Genomic DNA, 13,277 nt, shown 5'->3' with positions numbered 1-13,277 from the left:
TACCTCTCTTCCGCGTTAGCTTCCACGTTAACATAGTTAACGTGGCAACTGATGTGGGCTATGATGGCTCACAAAGGTGTTATTGGCAATCACTTTTCTCATTAACGTTGCAAGCTAGCCTTCATTCCACGTTAGTGGTCACGTTAGCTAGACTAACGTGGTTACTAACGTGGTTCTTCCTTGCTTCCTTTGTCCTGAAATCAAGCAATAAAGTGCATCAAAGCTCTAATCCAAGTTATGAGACATGCATCATTCAATTTGTCCTTTAATTCATGCATAATTCTCATGAAATCATGTAAAATTCACAATGTTTGCTTGAATCAAGATGTAAGTGATTATTTACCCAAAACTTGCTTATTTCCTATGAAAATGCATGAAACTACCTTAAAACCATAAAGAAAGGTCAATGAAACTGGCCAAAATGGCCTGCCATCAGTGGGTGGTTATTTTTTGCAACTGACGCGATCGCATGAGCGATGCGGTCGCGTCGCACGCCTTTTTTTTTCTTTTTATGCAGGTATGCAATTATGCAGTATGCAATGTGAATGAATAATATTCAGGTTCAATTGAAAAGGAAAACAAAAAATAAATAACACGAAATAAAACTGAAAAAAGAAACGACCATACCATGGTGGGTTGTCTCCCACCTAGCACTTTTAGTTAAAGTCCTTAAGTTGGACATTGGATGAGCTTCCTGTTATGGTGGCTTACGCTTGAATTCGTCCAGAAATCTGTACCAATGTTTGGAATGCCAATAGCCTCCGGCATCCCAAACTAGGCATGTAAAGATTCTGAGCAGCTTCAAACAGATTCTCAGGCTCCCGGGGTGACGAATGTCAGAATAGATTCCAGGATCCCAAACCTTGCTTTTAAATCTGCCTTCGGCTTGATCTATATTTTTCCATCCGGGCGGTTTAGAAAGTAGATTTTCACCAAGATAACCAAACGTTTTCCGAGATCCATTTGATAGATCATGATGCCAATCCGCACACTTTGAGTTGAAGCGTGGAACCTTATTGAACCTTGTGCACCAGTTCTGAGCGCGAGCCATTTTCCTCTTACTCTTAAAGCCGCAGAGAGCTCTAAGCTGGCCATCTGTTTCGAGCAAACCGTATTAAAGTGGGAAAATTAAGCTAAGGGTTAAGGATTGTACCCACTTGAAGCTTGTATTGGGTGGTAATGGCCTTGGGATAGGTGTTTCTAGTGGTTCTGTAAGTTCTACTCCCTTGTGCTCTTCTGTGAATTTCTTCACTTCCTTGTAGACTTTTTCAATTGCATCCATGTCCTGATCAAAGCCTTATATGTCTTCCTCGTCACTTAAGTCATAAACGGGAGGTTGAGAGAAATCTACCTCCGCATCGTCTTCGTATTCACTTGGGGAAGACTCTTCGATCTTAGAGAATTCACTTGCGGATGTAAGTTCATTACTAGGAGAACTTGACTCGTGCCTATCATCATCAAGGAAACTTGCTTCTTGGAGTATTCCATCTAGTTCCTCATAAAAGACTTGCCTTGGGGGTTGTGTACTATCCTCCTTAGCATCAATTGTAACGTCCTTTACAGAATTCTCTACAACTCTGGATTCCCATGGAGGCTCAGCGTCTCCTAGGTCTTCAACCAACTCTTCTTCTTGTATAATGACAGCTTCCTCTACTTGTTCCAGTACGAAGTCATGCCCTGTTCTATCCACTGGAGTTTCTAGTATCTTGGTGCGCAGAAGTTGTGATTACACTTTGATTATGTAAAATTCATCGCTCTTTCTTTCGTTGGTAATGGCCCCAAAAACATGATGCCAATACCATGGTTCACAACTTTGCACAACTAACCAGCAAGTGCACTGGGTCGTCCAAGTAATACCTTACGTGAGTAAGGGTCGAATCCCACGGAGATTGTTGGTATGAAGCAAGCTATGGTCACCTTGCAAATCTCAGTTAGGTAGGGTTAAATGTGATTGGATTAGATAATTAAAAGATAAATAATAAAGGATATAAATACTTATGTAATTCATTGGTGAGAATTTCAGATAAGCGAATAGAGATGCTTTCGTTCCTCTGAACCTCCACTTTCCTGCTATCTTCATCCAATCAGTCTTACTCCTTTCCATGGCTGGCTTTATGTGATACATCACCATTGTCAATGGCTACTTTCGGTCTTCTCTCGGGAAAATGATCCAAATGCCCTGTCACGGCACGGCTAATCGTCTGGAGGCATCACCCTTGTCAATGGCTTCATCTTATCCTCTCAGTGAAAATGGTCAACGCACCCTGTCACGGCACGGCTATTCATCTGTCGGTTCTCGATCATGCTGGAATAGGATTTACAATCCCTTTGCGTCTGTCACTACGCCCGGCAATCGCGAGTTTAAAGTTCGTCACAGTCATTCAATCATTGAATCCTACTCGGAATACCACAGACAAGGTTTAGACCTTCCGGATTCTCTTGAATGCCGCCATCATTCTAGCTTATACCACGAAGATTCCGATTAAGAGATCTAAGAGATACTCATTCAATCTAATGTAGAATATAAGTGGTTGTCAGGCACGCGTTCATAGGGAATGATGATGATTGTCACGTTCATCACATTCAGGTTGAAGTGCGAATGAATATCTTAGAAGCGAAATAAGATGAGTTGAATAGAAAACAGTAGTATGATGCGCATAAACTAGTTATGCTACGATTTAGGAAATTGCACGATCGGCAAAATTCCTTCCGGCAAGTGCACCGGTTATCGTCAAGTAAAAACTCACAATAGAGTGAGGTCGAATCCCACAAGGATTGGTTGAGTGAGCAATTCGGATTAGAAGTATGTTCTAGTTGAGCGGAATCAAGATTTAGATGAGAATTGCGGAATGTAAAATTGGCGGGAAACGTAAATGACAAGAAATTTAAATGGCGGAATCTTAAATTGCATGAATTAAAGAGCAGAAGCTAAATTGCTGAAATTAAAAGGGAATGGGGGTGATTGCATGAATTGAGTTGCAGAATGTAAAGAGAAAGTGGAAATCAGAAATGGGGAATTCATTGGGTTATAGGAGATATTGAGATCTCCGAATCAAAACATGTTTATCTCTTCCTCAACCAATGCGTTCATTGAATTTTGCTTGGCAATCTTATATGATTGGATCCCAATCCCTTGGCTCACCAATTCTCTCTAAAAACAAACAAATTCCCAATCCCTTGGTTTAAATGTTCATAAGAAGAGATGATGCTCGATCACTGATTATACCACACAGTTTCATGAACCACAATTTGGTAGGATTACATGTCACAATATCCATCCAAACCCCAATCCAATTCACTGTGAGAAAGCTTCTCTAGCATGAATCCTCCATTCCTTTCCCAAGGTTCCGAAGGATTCCAATTATGGGTAGTTTCTTTCCCAAGACAACTACCCAATGGAATTAGATCGAGAAGCTTTCTAACAAAATTCAAGAGAAAAGATTGAAGAAGAAGATAAACTATTATTGATTCATTGAATTACAATAGAGCTCCCTAACCCAATGAAAGGGGGTTTAGTGAGTCATAGCTCTGAATTCAATTACAAAGATATGAAAACTAGCAAAAATGAAAAGGTAAAAGTTCTTCCTAACTTAAATTCTATCCTATTTATACACTTTCTATATTGAGCTTCTGTTGTGTTTCTTGGGCTTTGAGGCCTCTCCCTGCTTTCCTTTTGCTTTGGGTTTATGATCCATAATCTTGATGAGGCTGCTGATCCAAATTCTGTAACATTCATTGAGCCAACTTAGTGATAATCAAGTAATGACACATGACTCAACAAATTGAAATTCCAGACTCATCAATCCTTCAGGCCCAATCCATAAACCATGATATTCAATTAGGTTTCATACCAGAATAAGTTTAAGTTAATGTTTGTGCTCAAATGCTAACTTAAACTGCAATATTTTTGGCCCAGAAACCTTTTCTAATAGTGGCGTTTAAGTTGCAGTTTAAGCTTAAACTGCAGCTTAAACGCCAGACACTTCCAGTGATGCCTTTTGTGGAAGCACGTTTAAGCTTCAGTTTAAGGTTAAACTGAAGCTTAAACGTGGAAATGGAAGAAGGCAGCCCTGGAGGGTTACTTAGTCGAACACGTTTAAGCTTCAGTTTAAGGTTAAACTGAAGCTTAAACGTGGAGATAGGAAAGGCAGCCCTGGAGGTCGAACACGTTTAAGCTCCAGTTTAAGGTTAAACTGGAGCTTAAACGTGGAAATAGAGAAAGCCATCCTGGAGGTCGAACACGTTTAAGCTCCAGTTTAAGGTTAAACTGGAGCTTAAACGTGGAAGTGGAGAAAGGTAGCCCTGGAGGTGTCGAACACGTTTAAGCTCCAGTTTAAGGTTAAACTGGAGCTTAAACGTGGAAATGGAGAAAGCAACCCTGGAGGAGAAACTTGGTCGAACACGTTTAAGCTCCAGTTTAAGGTTAAACTGGAGCTTAAACGTGGAAATGGCTCCCTGGTGCCTTTCTTACTTCTGGCGTTTAACCTCCAGTTTAAGGTTAAACTGGAGGTTAAACGTGGAAATGCCCCCTTGGTGCCTTTCTCACTTCTGGCGTTTAACCTCCAGTTTAAGGTTAAACTGGAGGTTAAACTTCAATTCCAGCATTTCTTAGCCTTCATGATTCTGGCGTTTAAGCTCCAGTTTAGGCTTAAACTGGAACTTAAACTCCACATGTGATATTCAAGCTTCCTTTATTGATTTTGTTGCTTCCTTGCTTAGCCTCTTCTTCCCTGAAATCATCCAAACAATTGCATCAAAGTCTTGCAAAATTTCATGAGAAATCTTCCATTCATAGCATTCAAGTAATATAACTAAAAACTCATGGAATTTGCATCAAAATCTTCATGTTTGAAGGATTTAAGACAAGTATGACTATTTGGCCCAAATGATTACTTAAGGCTCAAGAAAATGCATAAAACAACTAAAACTATCAAAAAAATGCTAGTGAAACTAGCCTAAGATGCCTTGGCATCACAACACCAAACTTAATACTTGCTTGTCCCTAAGCAAGTCCTGAGTTATTTGAGAAGAAAGCATGAAACAGAAAGTAATGACATTGGCTATATTAGTAAACACTTGAAGTTCATCAGAAGGGTTTTATGCAGAAAGTTGCAGCATCACTTTTTCATTCTTATCAGGTAAGATTATCACTTTTTCATTGCATCCATCAAACACTGCTATGGCCTCTTGTTACTCTTATGTCCTTGGCACTTCTCTTCTTTGTTTTTCTTTTCTTTTTCTTAGAGCTTCTTTGCTCCTTGTTTGCTTAGTGTCATGTGTTGCACAAGCCTTTGGCATTTTCTTTTTCTTATCAGTGCACTACACATATCCACTCCAGGCATTTTAGTTCACATTTCTTCTTGAGACATTGGTGCCCAGCACCTCTTTGTGTGACTAAATGTTTTGTATTTAGGTTGCTCTTGATAATGGACTTTTGGTTGATAATCCCGGGTTAGTTAACCCAAGTTACCAAGTGTTGAAACACTCCTCAGAACCTATTCATCCAAGCATATCCTTAATACATAAACACCACAGGCATTTGTCTCAGAAGTTCAAACCATTGGTGCCTAGCTTATTTTCTCAATTTTTTTTGTTTTTTGGTTGCCCTTTTTCAGTGGCTTTTTCTTCTTCTTTTTCTTTCTTTTTCATGGCCAAAGACATTTATTCATCAAGATCCATAGACAGTTTTCAATTTCTACACAAAAGATGATAATTCTACACTCTATTTCCAGTGATCTGACTAAACAATCAAGCATGCATACCACCACTTAATTCTACTTGATTTGTCACTAATTGAGCCAAGTTACTTTTGTTCAAACTTTTCTTTTATTTTAGGAAACAGAACAAGCATGGCAAGCACTTGTTTAAGAAGGTGAAGTTATATCCAAACATCTAGGCATTCACTTTATTCAAAGCAATAAACAGACAAACATACTAGAGACTTCACATTAAAACTTAAATGACTTATAATATAAGAAAGCTCATAAAGACAATTCACCAATTATCATTTGATTATTAAGGAGAGAGACCACCTCTCATTTATTGCTTGGTTCTTCTTGATTCTTGGGATCCTGCTTCTTCTTGCTTCCTACCCCTTTTTGACCACTTGAACTTCCTTTGTCTTTTTCCTCCATTCTTATCTTTCCTTTTGTACCTGCACAAACAAACAAATTTGCTATCATTTTTCGGTCATGTGAATAATGAATAGTACTTGTACATGTTTTTCCTTCTTTTTGAATTGTAAATCAATGATTGACTTCCTGAGCTTATAGCCGTGACCTTTGTATGTATGCACACTCATTACTGGACACCAAACTTAGTGTTTGGTAATGTCTCCTGATGACATGAAATCCATGTTGGTTGTCCTTAATGAATGTGCATAATTCTAATAAATCCTAGTCACTTTGGCGCTTTGATCATAAACAATTTTACCACCTAAAGTAATTGAAATCAAAGTATTAAAACATGCAAATGGTATACTTGTCATGAATTTCTAAATCCAGAGGAACTTCTTGCTTTTTATAAACTGTGTTCAAAAGGAACACCAAACTTAATGTTTGGTCGTGCACCTTGAATGAAAGATGGAATACAATTTGAGTAAGATTTGGGAGTGCCTTCAGGCACACCAAACTTAGAGACCAATTGTAATTTACATGCAATGTTTAGTGCACTTTATCAATAGTTGTCCTGAGGATTCAAGTTCATGCATAAGAAACCATGCTTTATTAGATGTAAAGCAAAGCAATAAAGAGTAAGGATACTAAAACATGGGTTGCCTCCCATGAAGCGCTTCTTTAACGTCACTAGCTTGACGGTTGTCCCTTGTTAGGGTGGATTGTAGTGCTTGATGTCTTCTCCTCTCACTATGAAAACGTCCCCATTTGATTCCTTCATGACTTCTAAATGTTCCATAGAAAGAACTTTCCTGATTGTGAACACTTGAGGGAGCTGGGAAGGAATGGTTTTGAGGCCAGGTGGAATTGGCAGATAATGACTTGATATCACTTCATCTCCCGGAGAGAAACCTTCAGTGGGAATTTTCTTGTTTCTCCACCCTCTTGGCAATTTCTTTACAATTCTTCCCTTTCTCTTGAAGCTTTCTTCAATGACCCTTATGTCAGGAGGATCCTTCTGATCTGTTTCTATTGATTCTTGTGGCTTTAACTCTTGCAATTCTTGTTTGCTTTCCAAGGACTATTTCAGAATTTCAGCTGCTGGATTGCTTTCCTCCAAACACGGATGGCTACTCTCATCCTTAGGTTTTTCATGTTCTGGTTCAGGCTCAGATGCAGGTTTGAAAACATTGAAAATGAGCTGTTCATCATGTATTCTCAAAATTAGCTCTCCTTGTTCTACATCTATGAGTGCTCTAGCAGTGGCTAGAAATGGCCTTCCCAGAATGATGGGGTGTAGGTAATTTTCTTCCATGTCCAAAATGACAAAGTCTGTGGGGGAAGAAATAATTTCCCACTTTCACCAGCACATTCTCAACTACCCCCTCAGCTTGCTTCTGAGTTTTGTCAGCCAGTTGTATGATTACATCAGTGGATCTCACCTCATTCAGTTGTAGCCTCTTCATAAGAGTCAGAGGCATCACATTTATGCTAGCTCCTAGATCACATAATCCTCTGTCAATTTTTGTTTCCCCTATCATGCAGGGGATATGAAAACTTCCTGGGTCTGTTTTCTTAGAGATTATATCCTTTTTGATGAGGGCACTGCATTCTTTGTTCATTATTACAGTTTGTCCTCCCTTCAAAACTCTTTTCTTGCTCAGCAATTCCTTTAAATACTTGATATGTGTAGGCATCTACTGGAGAATCTCAAGAAAGGGAATATTGATATGGAGAGACTTAAATGTCTCTAAAAACCTTGAATAGGTTTTCCCTTTTTCACCTCCTCCTAACCTCTGAGGAAATGGTGCTTTTGGTTGGTATATTTCCAGCATGCTTTTTTGCAGTTCCTTGGCTTGCTCAGTTTCACTTTCCTGCTTAGCTTCTTCCACACCTTCCTTCAAGATTTCTGGCTCCTGCTCTGAGGGTCTGATTCCTTCTTCTTCTGAGACTTCCTTCAATATGGTGATGGCCTTGCATTCTTCCCATCTCACTCTCTTTTGTTCCCCTTTAGGATTCTTTTCTGTGTCACTAGGGAACACTGCAGTTGATTTGGGGGCCTGTTGAGATAGCTCTCCTACTTGAGACTCCATCCTCTTGAGTTTTTCACCATGGTTTCTTAAGGTAGCTCTCACATCATCCCTGAAGCTTTTCAACTCAATTATGTCCTGACCCATGTGTGCCAGCATTCCTTCTATCCGGTTTAATTGATCTTGAAATTGTTGGTTCGGATTAGGTTGGGTAGGTTGATTATTTTGGCCTTGATATGATGGTTGTGAGTAAGTGTTTTGTGTGGCTTGGTATGATCTTTGGTTGGAATTTTGGTATGTGGAATTGTTATGTTGGTTGTGGTTGTAAGGTTTGTGGTTTTGTGGTTGGGTTTGTTGGTTCCCCCACCCAAAGTTTGGGTGGTTTTTCCATCCTGGGTTGTAAGTGTTGGAATGTGGATCATATGATTGCCTTTGTTGGTTTCCCACATAGTTGGCCTCTTCCCAATCACCTCCTTCAATGCTTACTTCCTCTTGATCTTGTGTGTGTATTGCAGCCACTTGCTTTGTTTCTAATTGCCTGGTAAGCTCTGCTAGATGCTTGGCAAACACCTTGTTTTGGGCTAAAATTGTATCAACATGGTTCAGCTCCATGACTCCCTTAGTGTTGTGTCTCTCTGAAGCATAGTAGTACTCATTCTCAGCCACTGTCTCGATCACTTCAATGGCTTCTTCCACAGTCTTTTTCCTGTTCAATGAACCTCCTGATGAATGGTCTACAGCCTTCCTTGATTCATAAGAAAGTCCATCATAGAAAATATGCAATTGCACCCAGTCATGGAACATGTCTGGTGGGCATTTCCTTGTCAAATCCTTGAACCTCTCCCATGCCTCGTAGAGAGTTTCACCATCTTGTTGTCTAAAAGTCTGAACCTCAGATCGAAGCCTATTGACCTTTTGTGGGGGGTAGAAACGTGCCAGAAACTTGCTTTCCACCTCATCCCAGGTTGTTAGGCTCCCCCTTGGGAATGATTCCAGCCACTTAGCTGCCTTGTCCCTAAGTGAAAATGGGAACAAAAGCAGTTTATAGGCATCTTCCTGGACTCCATTGGACTTCACAGTGTCGCAAATTCTCAGGAATTTTGTGAGATGTTGGTTTGGATCTTCATTAGCACTCCCACCAAATGAACAATGATTCTCTACAAGTGATATTAGCTGTGGTTTGAGTTCAAAATTGTTGGCCTGAATGGGTGGTTTCTGAATGCTGCTACCACAATTCCCAGAGGTTGGGTTTATGTATGAACTAAGAACCCTCCTCTCAGGAATGGCATTGTTTCCATCAGCTCTCTCATGGTTGTGTACTTCTCTATCCATGTTGAGATCTAAAGCTTCCTCAAAATTGTCCTCAGATTCTCCTTCAGATTCTTCTTCTCCCAGTACTCTCTTCCCTCTTGCTTCCCTTCTAAGTCTATGAAGGGTCCTCTCTGGTTCGGTATATGGAGGAGTTGATGTCTCTCCTCTCCTACCTGTCATACAAGAACACAGCACAGGCAATAAACAAGTGAAATACTCTTGGTTAATGGAAGAGTATGGTTAGAGCAGTTGAGGAATTAATTCAAACAGTTAGTGAGTCAGTGAGTTAGTTGCTTGAATTTAAAGGCATAAAGAAAGAAAGCATGTAACAGAGTGCAGAAATTAAAATTCAACAAGTAACTTGAACTGAATTAACAAAGCAAGAAAAATGCTCAATCTAGTTAAGTTCCAATTTGAGAATTGTCAATCGAAAACCAATCCCCGGCAACGGCGCCATAAACTTGATGCGCATAAACTAGTTATGCTACGATTTAGGAAATTGCACGATCGGCAAAATTCCTTCCGGCAAGTGCACCGATTATCGTCAAGTAAAAACTCACAATAGAGTGAGGTCGAATCCCACAAGGATTGGTTGAGTGAGCAATTCGGATTAGAAGTATGTTCTAGTTGAGCGGAATCAAGATTTAGATGAGAATTGCGGAATGTAAAATTGGCGGGAAACGTAAATGACAAGAAATTTAAATGGCAGAATCTTAAATTGCATGATATAAAGAGCAGAAGCTAAATTGCTGAAATTAAAAGGGAATGGGGGTGATTGCATGAATTGAGTTGCAGAATGTAAAGAGAAAGTGGAAATCAGAAATGGGGAATTCATTGGGTTATAGGAGATATTGAGATCTCCGAATCAAAACATGTTTATCTCTTCCTCAACCAATGCGTTCATTGAATTTTGCTTGGCAATCTTATATGATTGGATCCCAATCCCTTGGCTCACCAATTCTCTCTAAAAACAAACAAATTCCCAATCCCTTGGTTTAAATGTTCATAAGAAGAGATGATGCTCGATCATTGATTATACCACACAGTTTCATGAACCACAATTTGGTAGGATTACATGTCACAATATCCATCCAAACCCCAATCCAATTCACTGTGAGAAAGCTTCTCTAGCATGAATCCTCCATTCCTTTCCCAAGGTTCCGAAGGATTCCAATTATGGGTAGTTTCTTTCCCAAGACAACTACCCAATGGAATTAGATCGAGAAGCTTTCTAACAAAATTCAAGAGAAAAGATTGAAGAAGAAGATAAACTATTATTGATTCATCGAATTACAATAGAGCTCCCTAACCCAATGAAAGGGGGTTTAGTGAGTCATAGCTCTGAATTCAATTACAAAGATATGAAAACTAGCAAAAATGAAAAGGTAAAAGTTCTTCCTAACTTAAATTCTATCCTATTTATACACTTTCTATATTGAGCTTCTGTTGTGTTTCTTGGGCTTTGAGGCCTCTCCCTGCTTTCCTTTTGCTTTGGGTTTATGATCCATAATCTTGATGAGGCTGCTGATCCAAATTCTGTAACATTCATTGAGCCAACTTAGTGATAATCAAGTAATGACACATGACTCAACAAATTGAAATTCCAGACTCATCAATCCTTCAGGCCCAATCCATAAACCATGATATTCAATTGGGTTTCATACCAGAATAAGTTTAAGTTAATGTTTGTGCTCAAATGCTAACTTAAACTGCAATATTTTTGGCCCAGAAACCTTTTCTAATAGTGGCGTTTAAGGTGCAGTTTAAGCTTAAACTGCAGCTTAAACGCCAGACACTTCCAGTGATGCCTTTTGTGGAAGCACGTTTAAGCTTCAGTTTAAGGTTAAACTGAAGCTTAAACGTGGAAATGGAAGAAGGCAGCCCTGGAGGGTTACTTAGTCGAACACGTTTAAGCTTCAGTTTAAGGTTAAACTGAAGCTTAAACGTGGAGATAGGAAAGGCAGCCCTGGAGGTCGAACACGTTTAAGCTCCAGTTTAAGGTTAAACTGGAGCTTAAACGTGGAAGTGGAGAAAGGTAGCCCTGGAGGTGTCGAACACGTTTAAGCTCCAGTTTAAGGTTAAACTGGAGCTTAAACGTGGAAATGGAGAAAGCAACCCTGGAGGAGAAACTTGGTCGAACACGTTTAAGCTCCAGTTTAAGGTTAAACTGGAGCTTAAACGTGGAAATGGCTCCCTGGTGCCTTTCTTACTTCTGGCGTTTAACCTCCAGTTTAAGGTTAAACTGGAGGTTAAACGTGGAAATGCCCCCTTGGTGCCTTTCTCACTTCTGGCGTTTAACCTCCAGTTTAAGGTTAAACTGGAGGTTAAACTTCAATTCCAGCATTTCTTAGCCTTCATGATTCTGGCGTTTAAGCTCCAGTTTAGGCTTAAACTGGAACTTAAACTCCACATGTGATATTCAAGCTTCCTTTATTGATTTTGTTGCTTCCTTGCTTAGCCTCTTCTTCCCTGAAATCATCCAAACAATTGCATCAAAGTCTTGCAAAATTTCATGAGAAATCTTCCATTCATAGCATTCAAGTAATATAACTAAAAACTCATGGAATTTGCATCAAAATCTTCATGTTTGAAGGATTTAAGACAAGTATGACTATTTGGCCCAAATGATTACTTAAGGCTCAAGAAAATGCATAAAACAACTAAAACTATCAAAAAAATGCTAGTGAAACTAGCCTAAGATGCCTTGGCATCATAGTACTTTGCATTAATCTTTGAGGAACAGCAGAGCTCCACACCTTAATCTATGGAGTGTAGAAATTCTACCGTTAAAATTACATAAGTGAAAGGTCCAGGCATGGCCGAATGGCCAGCCCCCTAAAAGGTGATCACAGGATCAGAATACAATCCAGGATGTCTAATACAATAGTAAAAGGTCCTATTTATAATAAACTATCGACTGTTATACATTGCTGGAAAGCCCTGGATGTCTACTTTCCAACGCAATTAGAAGCGCGCCATTTCGAGTTCTGTAGCTCCAGAAAATCCACTTTGAGTGCAGGGAGGTCAGAATCCAACAGCATCAGCAGTCCTTCTTCAACCTCTGAATCTGATTTTTGCTCAAGTCCCTCAATTTCAGCCAGAAAATACCTGAAATCACAGAAAAACACACAAACTCATAGTAAAGTTCAGAAATGTGAATTTAACATAAAAACTAATGAAAACATCCCTGAAAGTAACTAGATTCTACTAAAAACATACTAAAAACAATGCCAAAAAGCGTGTAAATTATCCGCTCATCACAACACCAAACTTAAGTTGTTACTTGTCCCCAAGCAACTGAAAATCAAATAGGATAAAAAGAAGAGAATATACTATAAATTCCAAACTATCAATGAAACATAGCTCCAATCAGATGAGCGGGACTTATAGCTTTTTGCCTCTTGAATAGTTTTGGCATCTCACTCTATCCATTGAGGTTCAGAATGATTGGCTTCTATAGGAACTCAGAGTTCAGATGGTGTTATTGATTCTCCTAGTTCAGTATGATGATTCTTGAACACAGCTATTTTATGAGTCTTGGCCGTGGCCCTAAGCACTTTGTTTTCCAGTATTACCACCGGATACATAAATGCCACAGACACATAATTGGGTGAACCTTTTTAGATTGTGACTCAGCTTTGCTAAAGTCCCCAATTAGAGGTGTCCAGGGTTCTTAAGCACACTCTTTTTTTTTTGCTTTGGACCTTGACTTTAACCGCTCAGTCTCAAGTTTTCACTTGACACCTTCACGCCACAAGCACATGGTTAGGGACAGCTTGGTTTAGCCGCTTAGACCAGGATTTTATTCCTTTAGGCCCTCCTA

At 39.5% G+C, this 13,277-nt stretch overlaps 1 non-coding gene across 1 annotated transcript; it reads left to right on the top strand.

Moving 5' to 3' along the window:
* The first annotated feature begins 8,945 nt into the window (after positions 1–8,945).
* Positions 8,946–9,049, top strand: LOC148545494 (small nucleolar RNA R71). Its single transcript, XR_015900731.1, has one exon. It is a non-coding gene; the product is annotated as a small nucleolar RNA R71 (small nucleolar RNA).
* The last annotated feature ends 4,228 nt before the right edge of the window (positions 9,050–13,277 follow it).

The sequence above is a fragment of the Arachis ipaensis genome, chromosome B9, assembly GCF_059453495.1.
Source record: "Arachis ipaensis isolate K30076 ecotype BB chromosome B9, ASM5945349v1, whole genome shotgun sequence".
NCBI lineage: Eukaryota > Viridiplantae > Streptophyta > Magnoliopsida > Fabales > Fabaceae > Arachis > Arachis ipaensis.
Note: the sequence above shows the minus strand (reverse complement) of the source record. Positions and strands in the feature narration are given on the sequence as shown.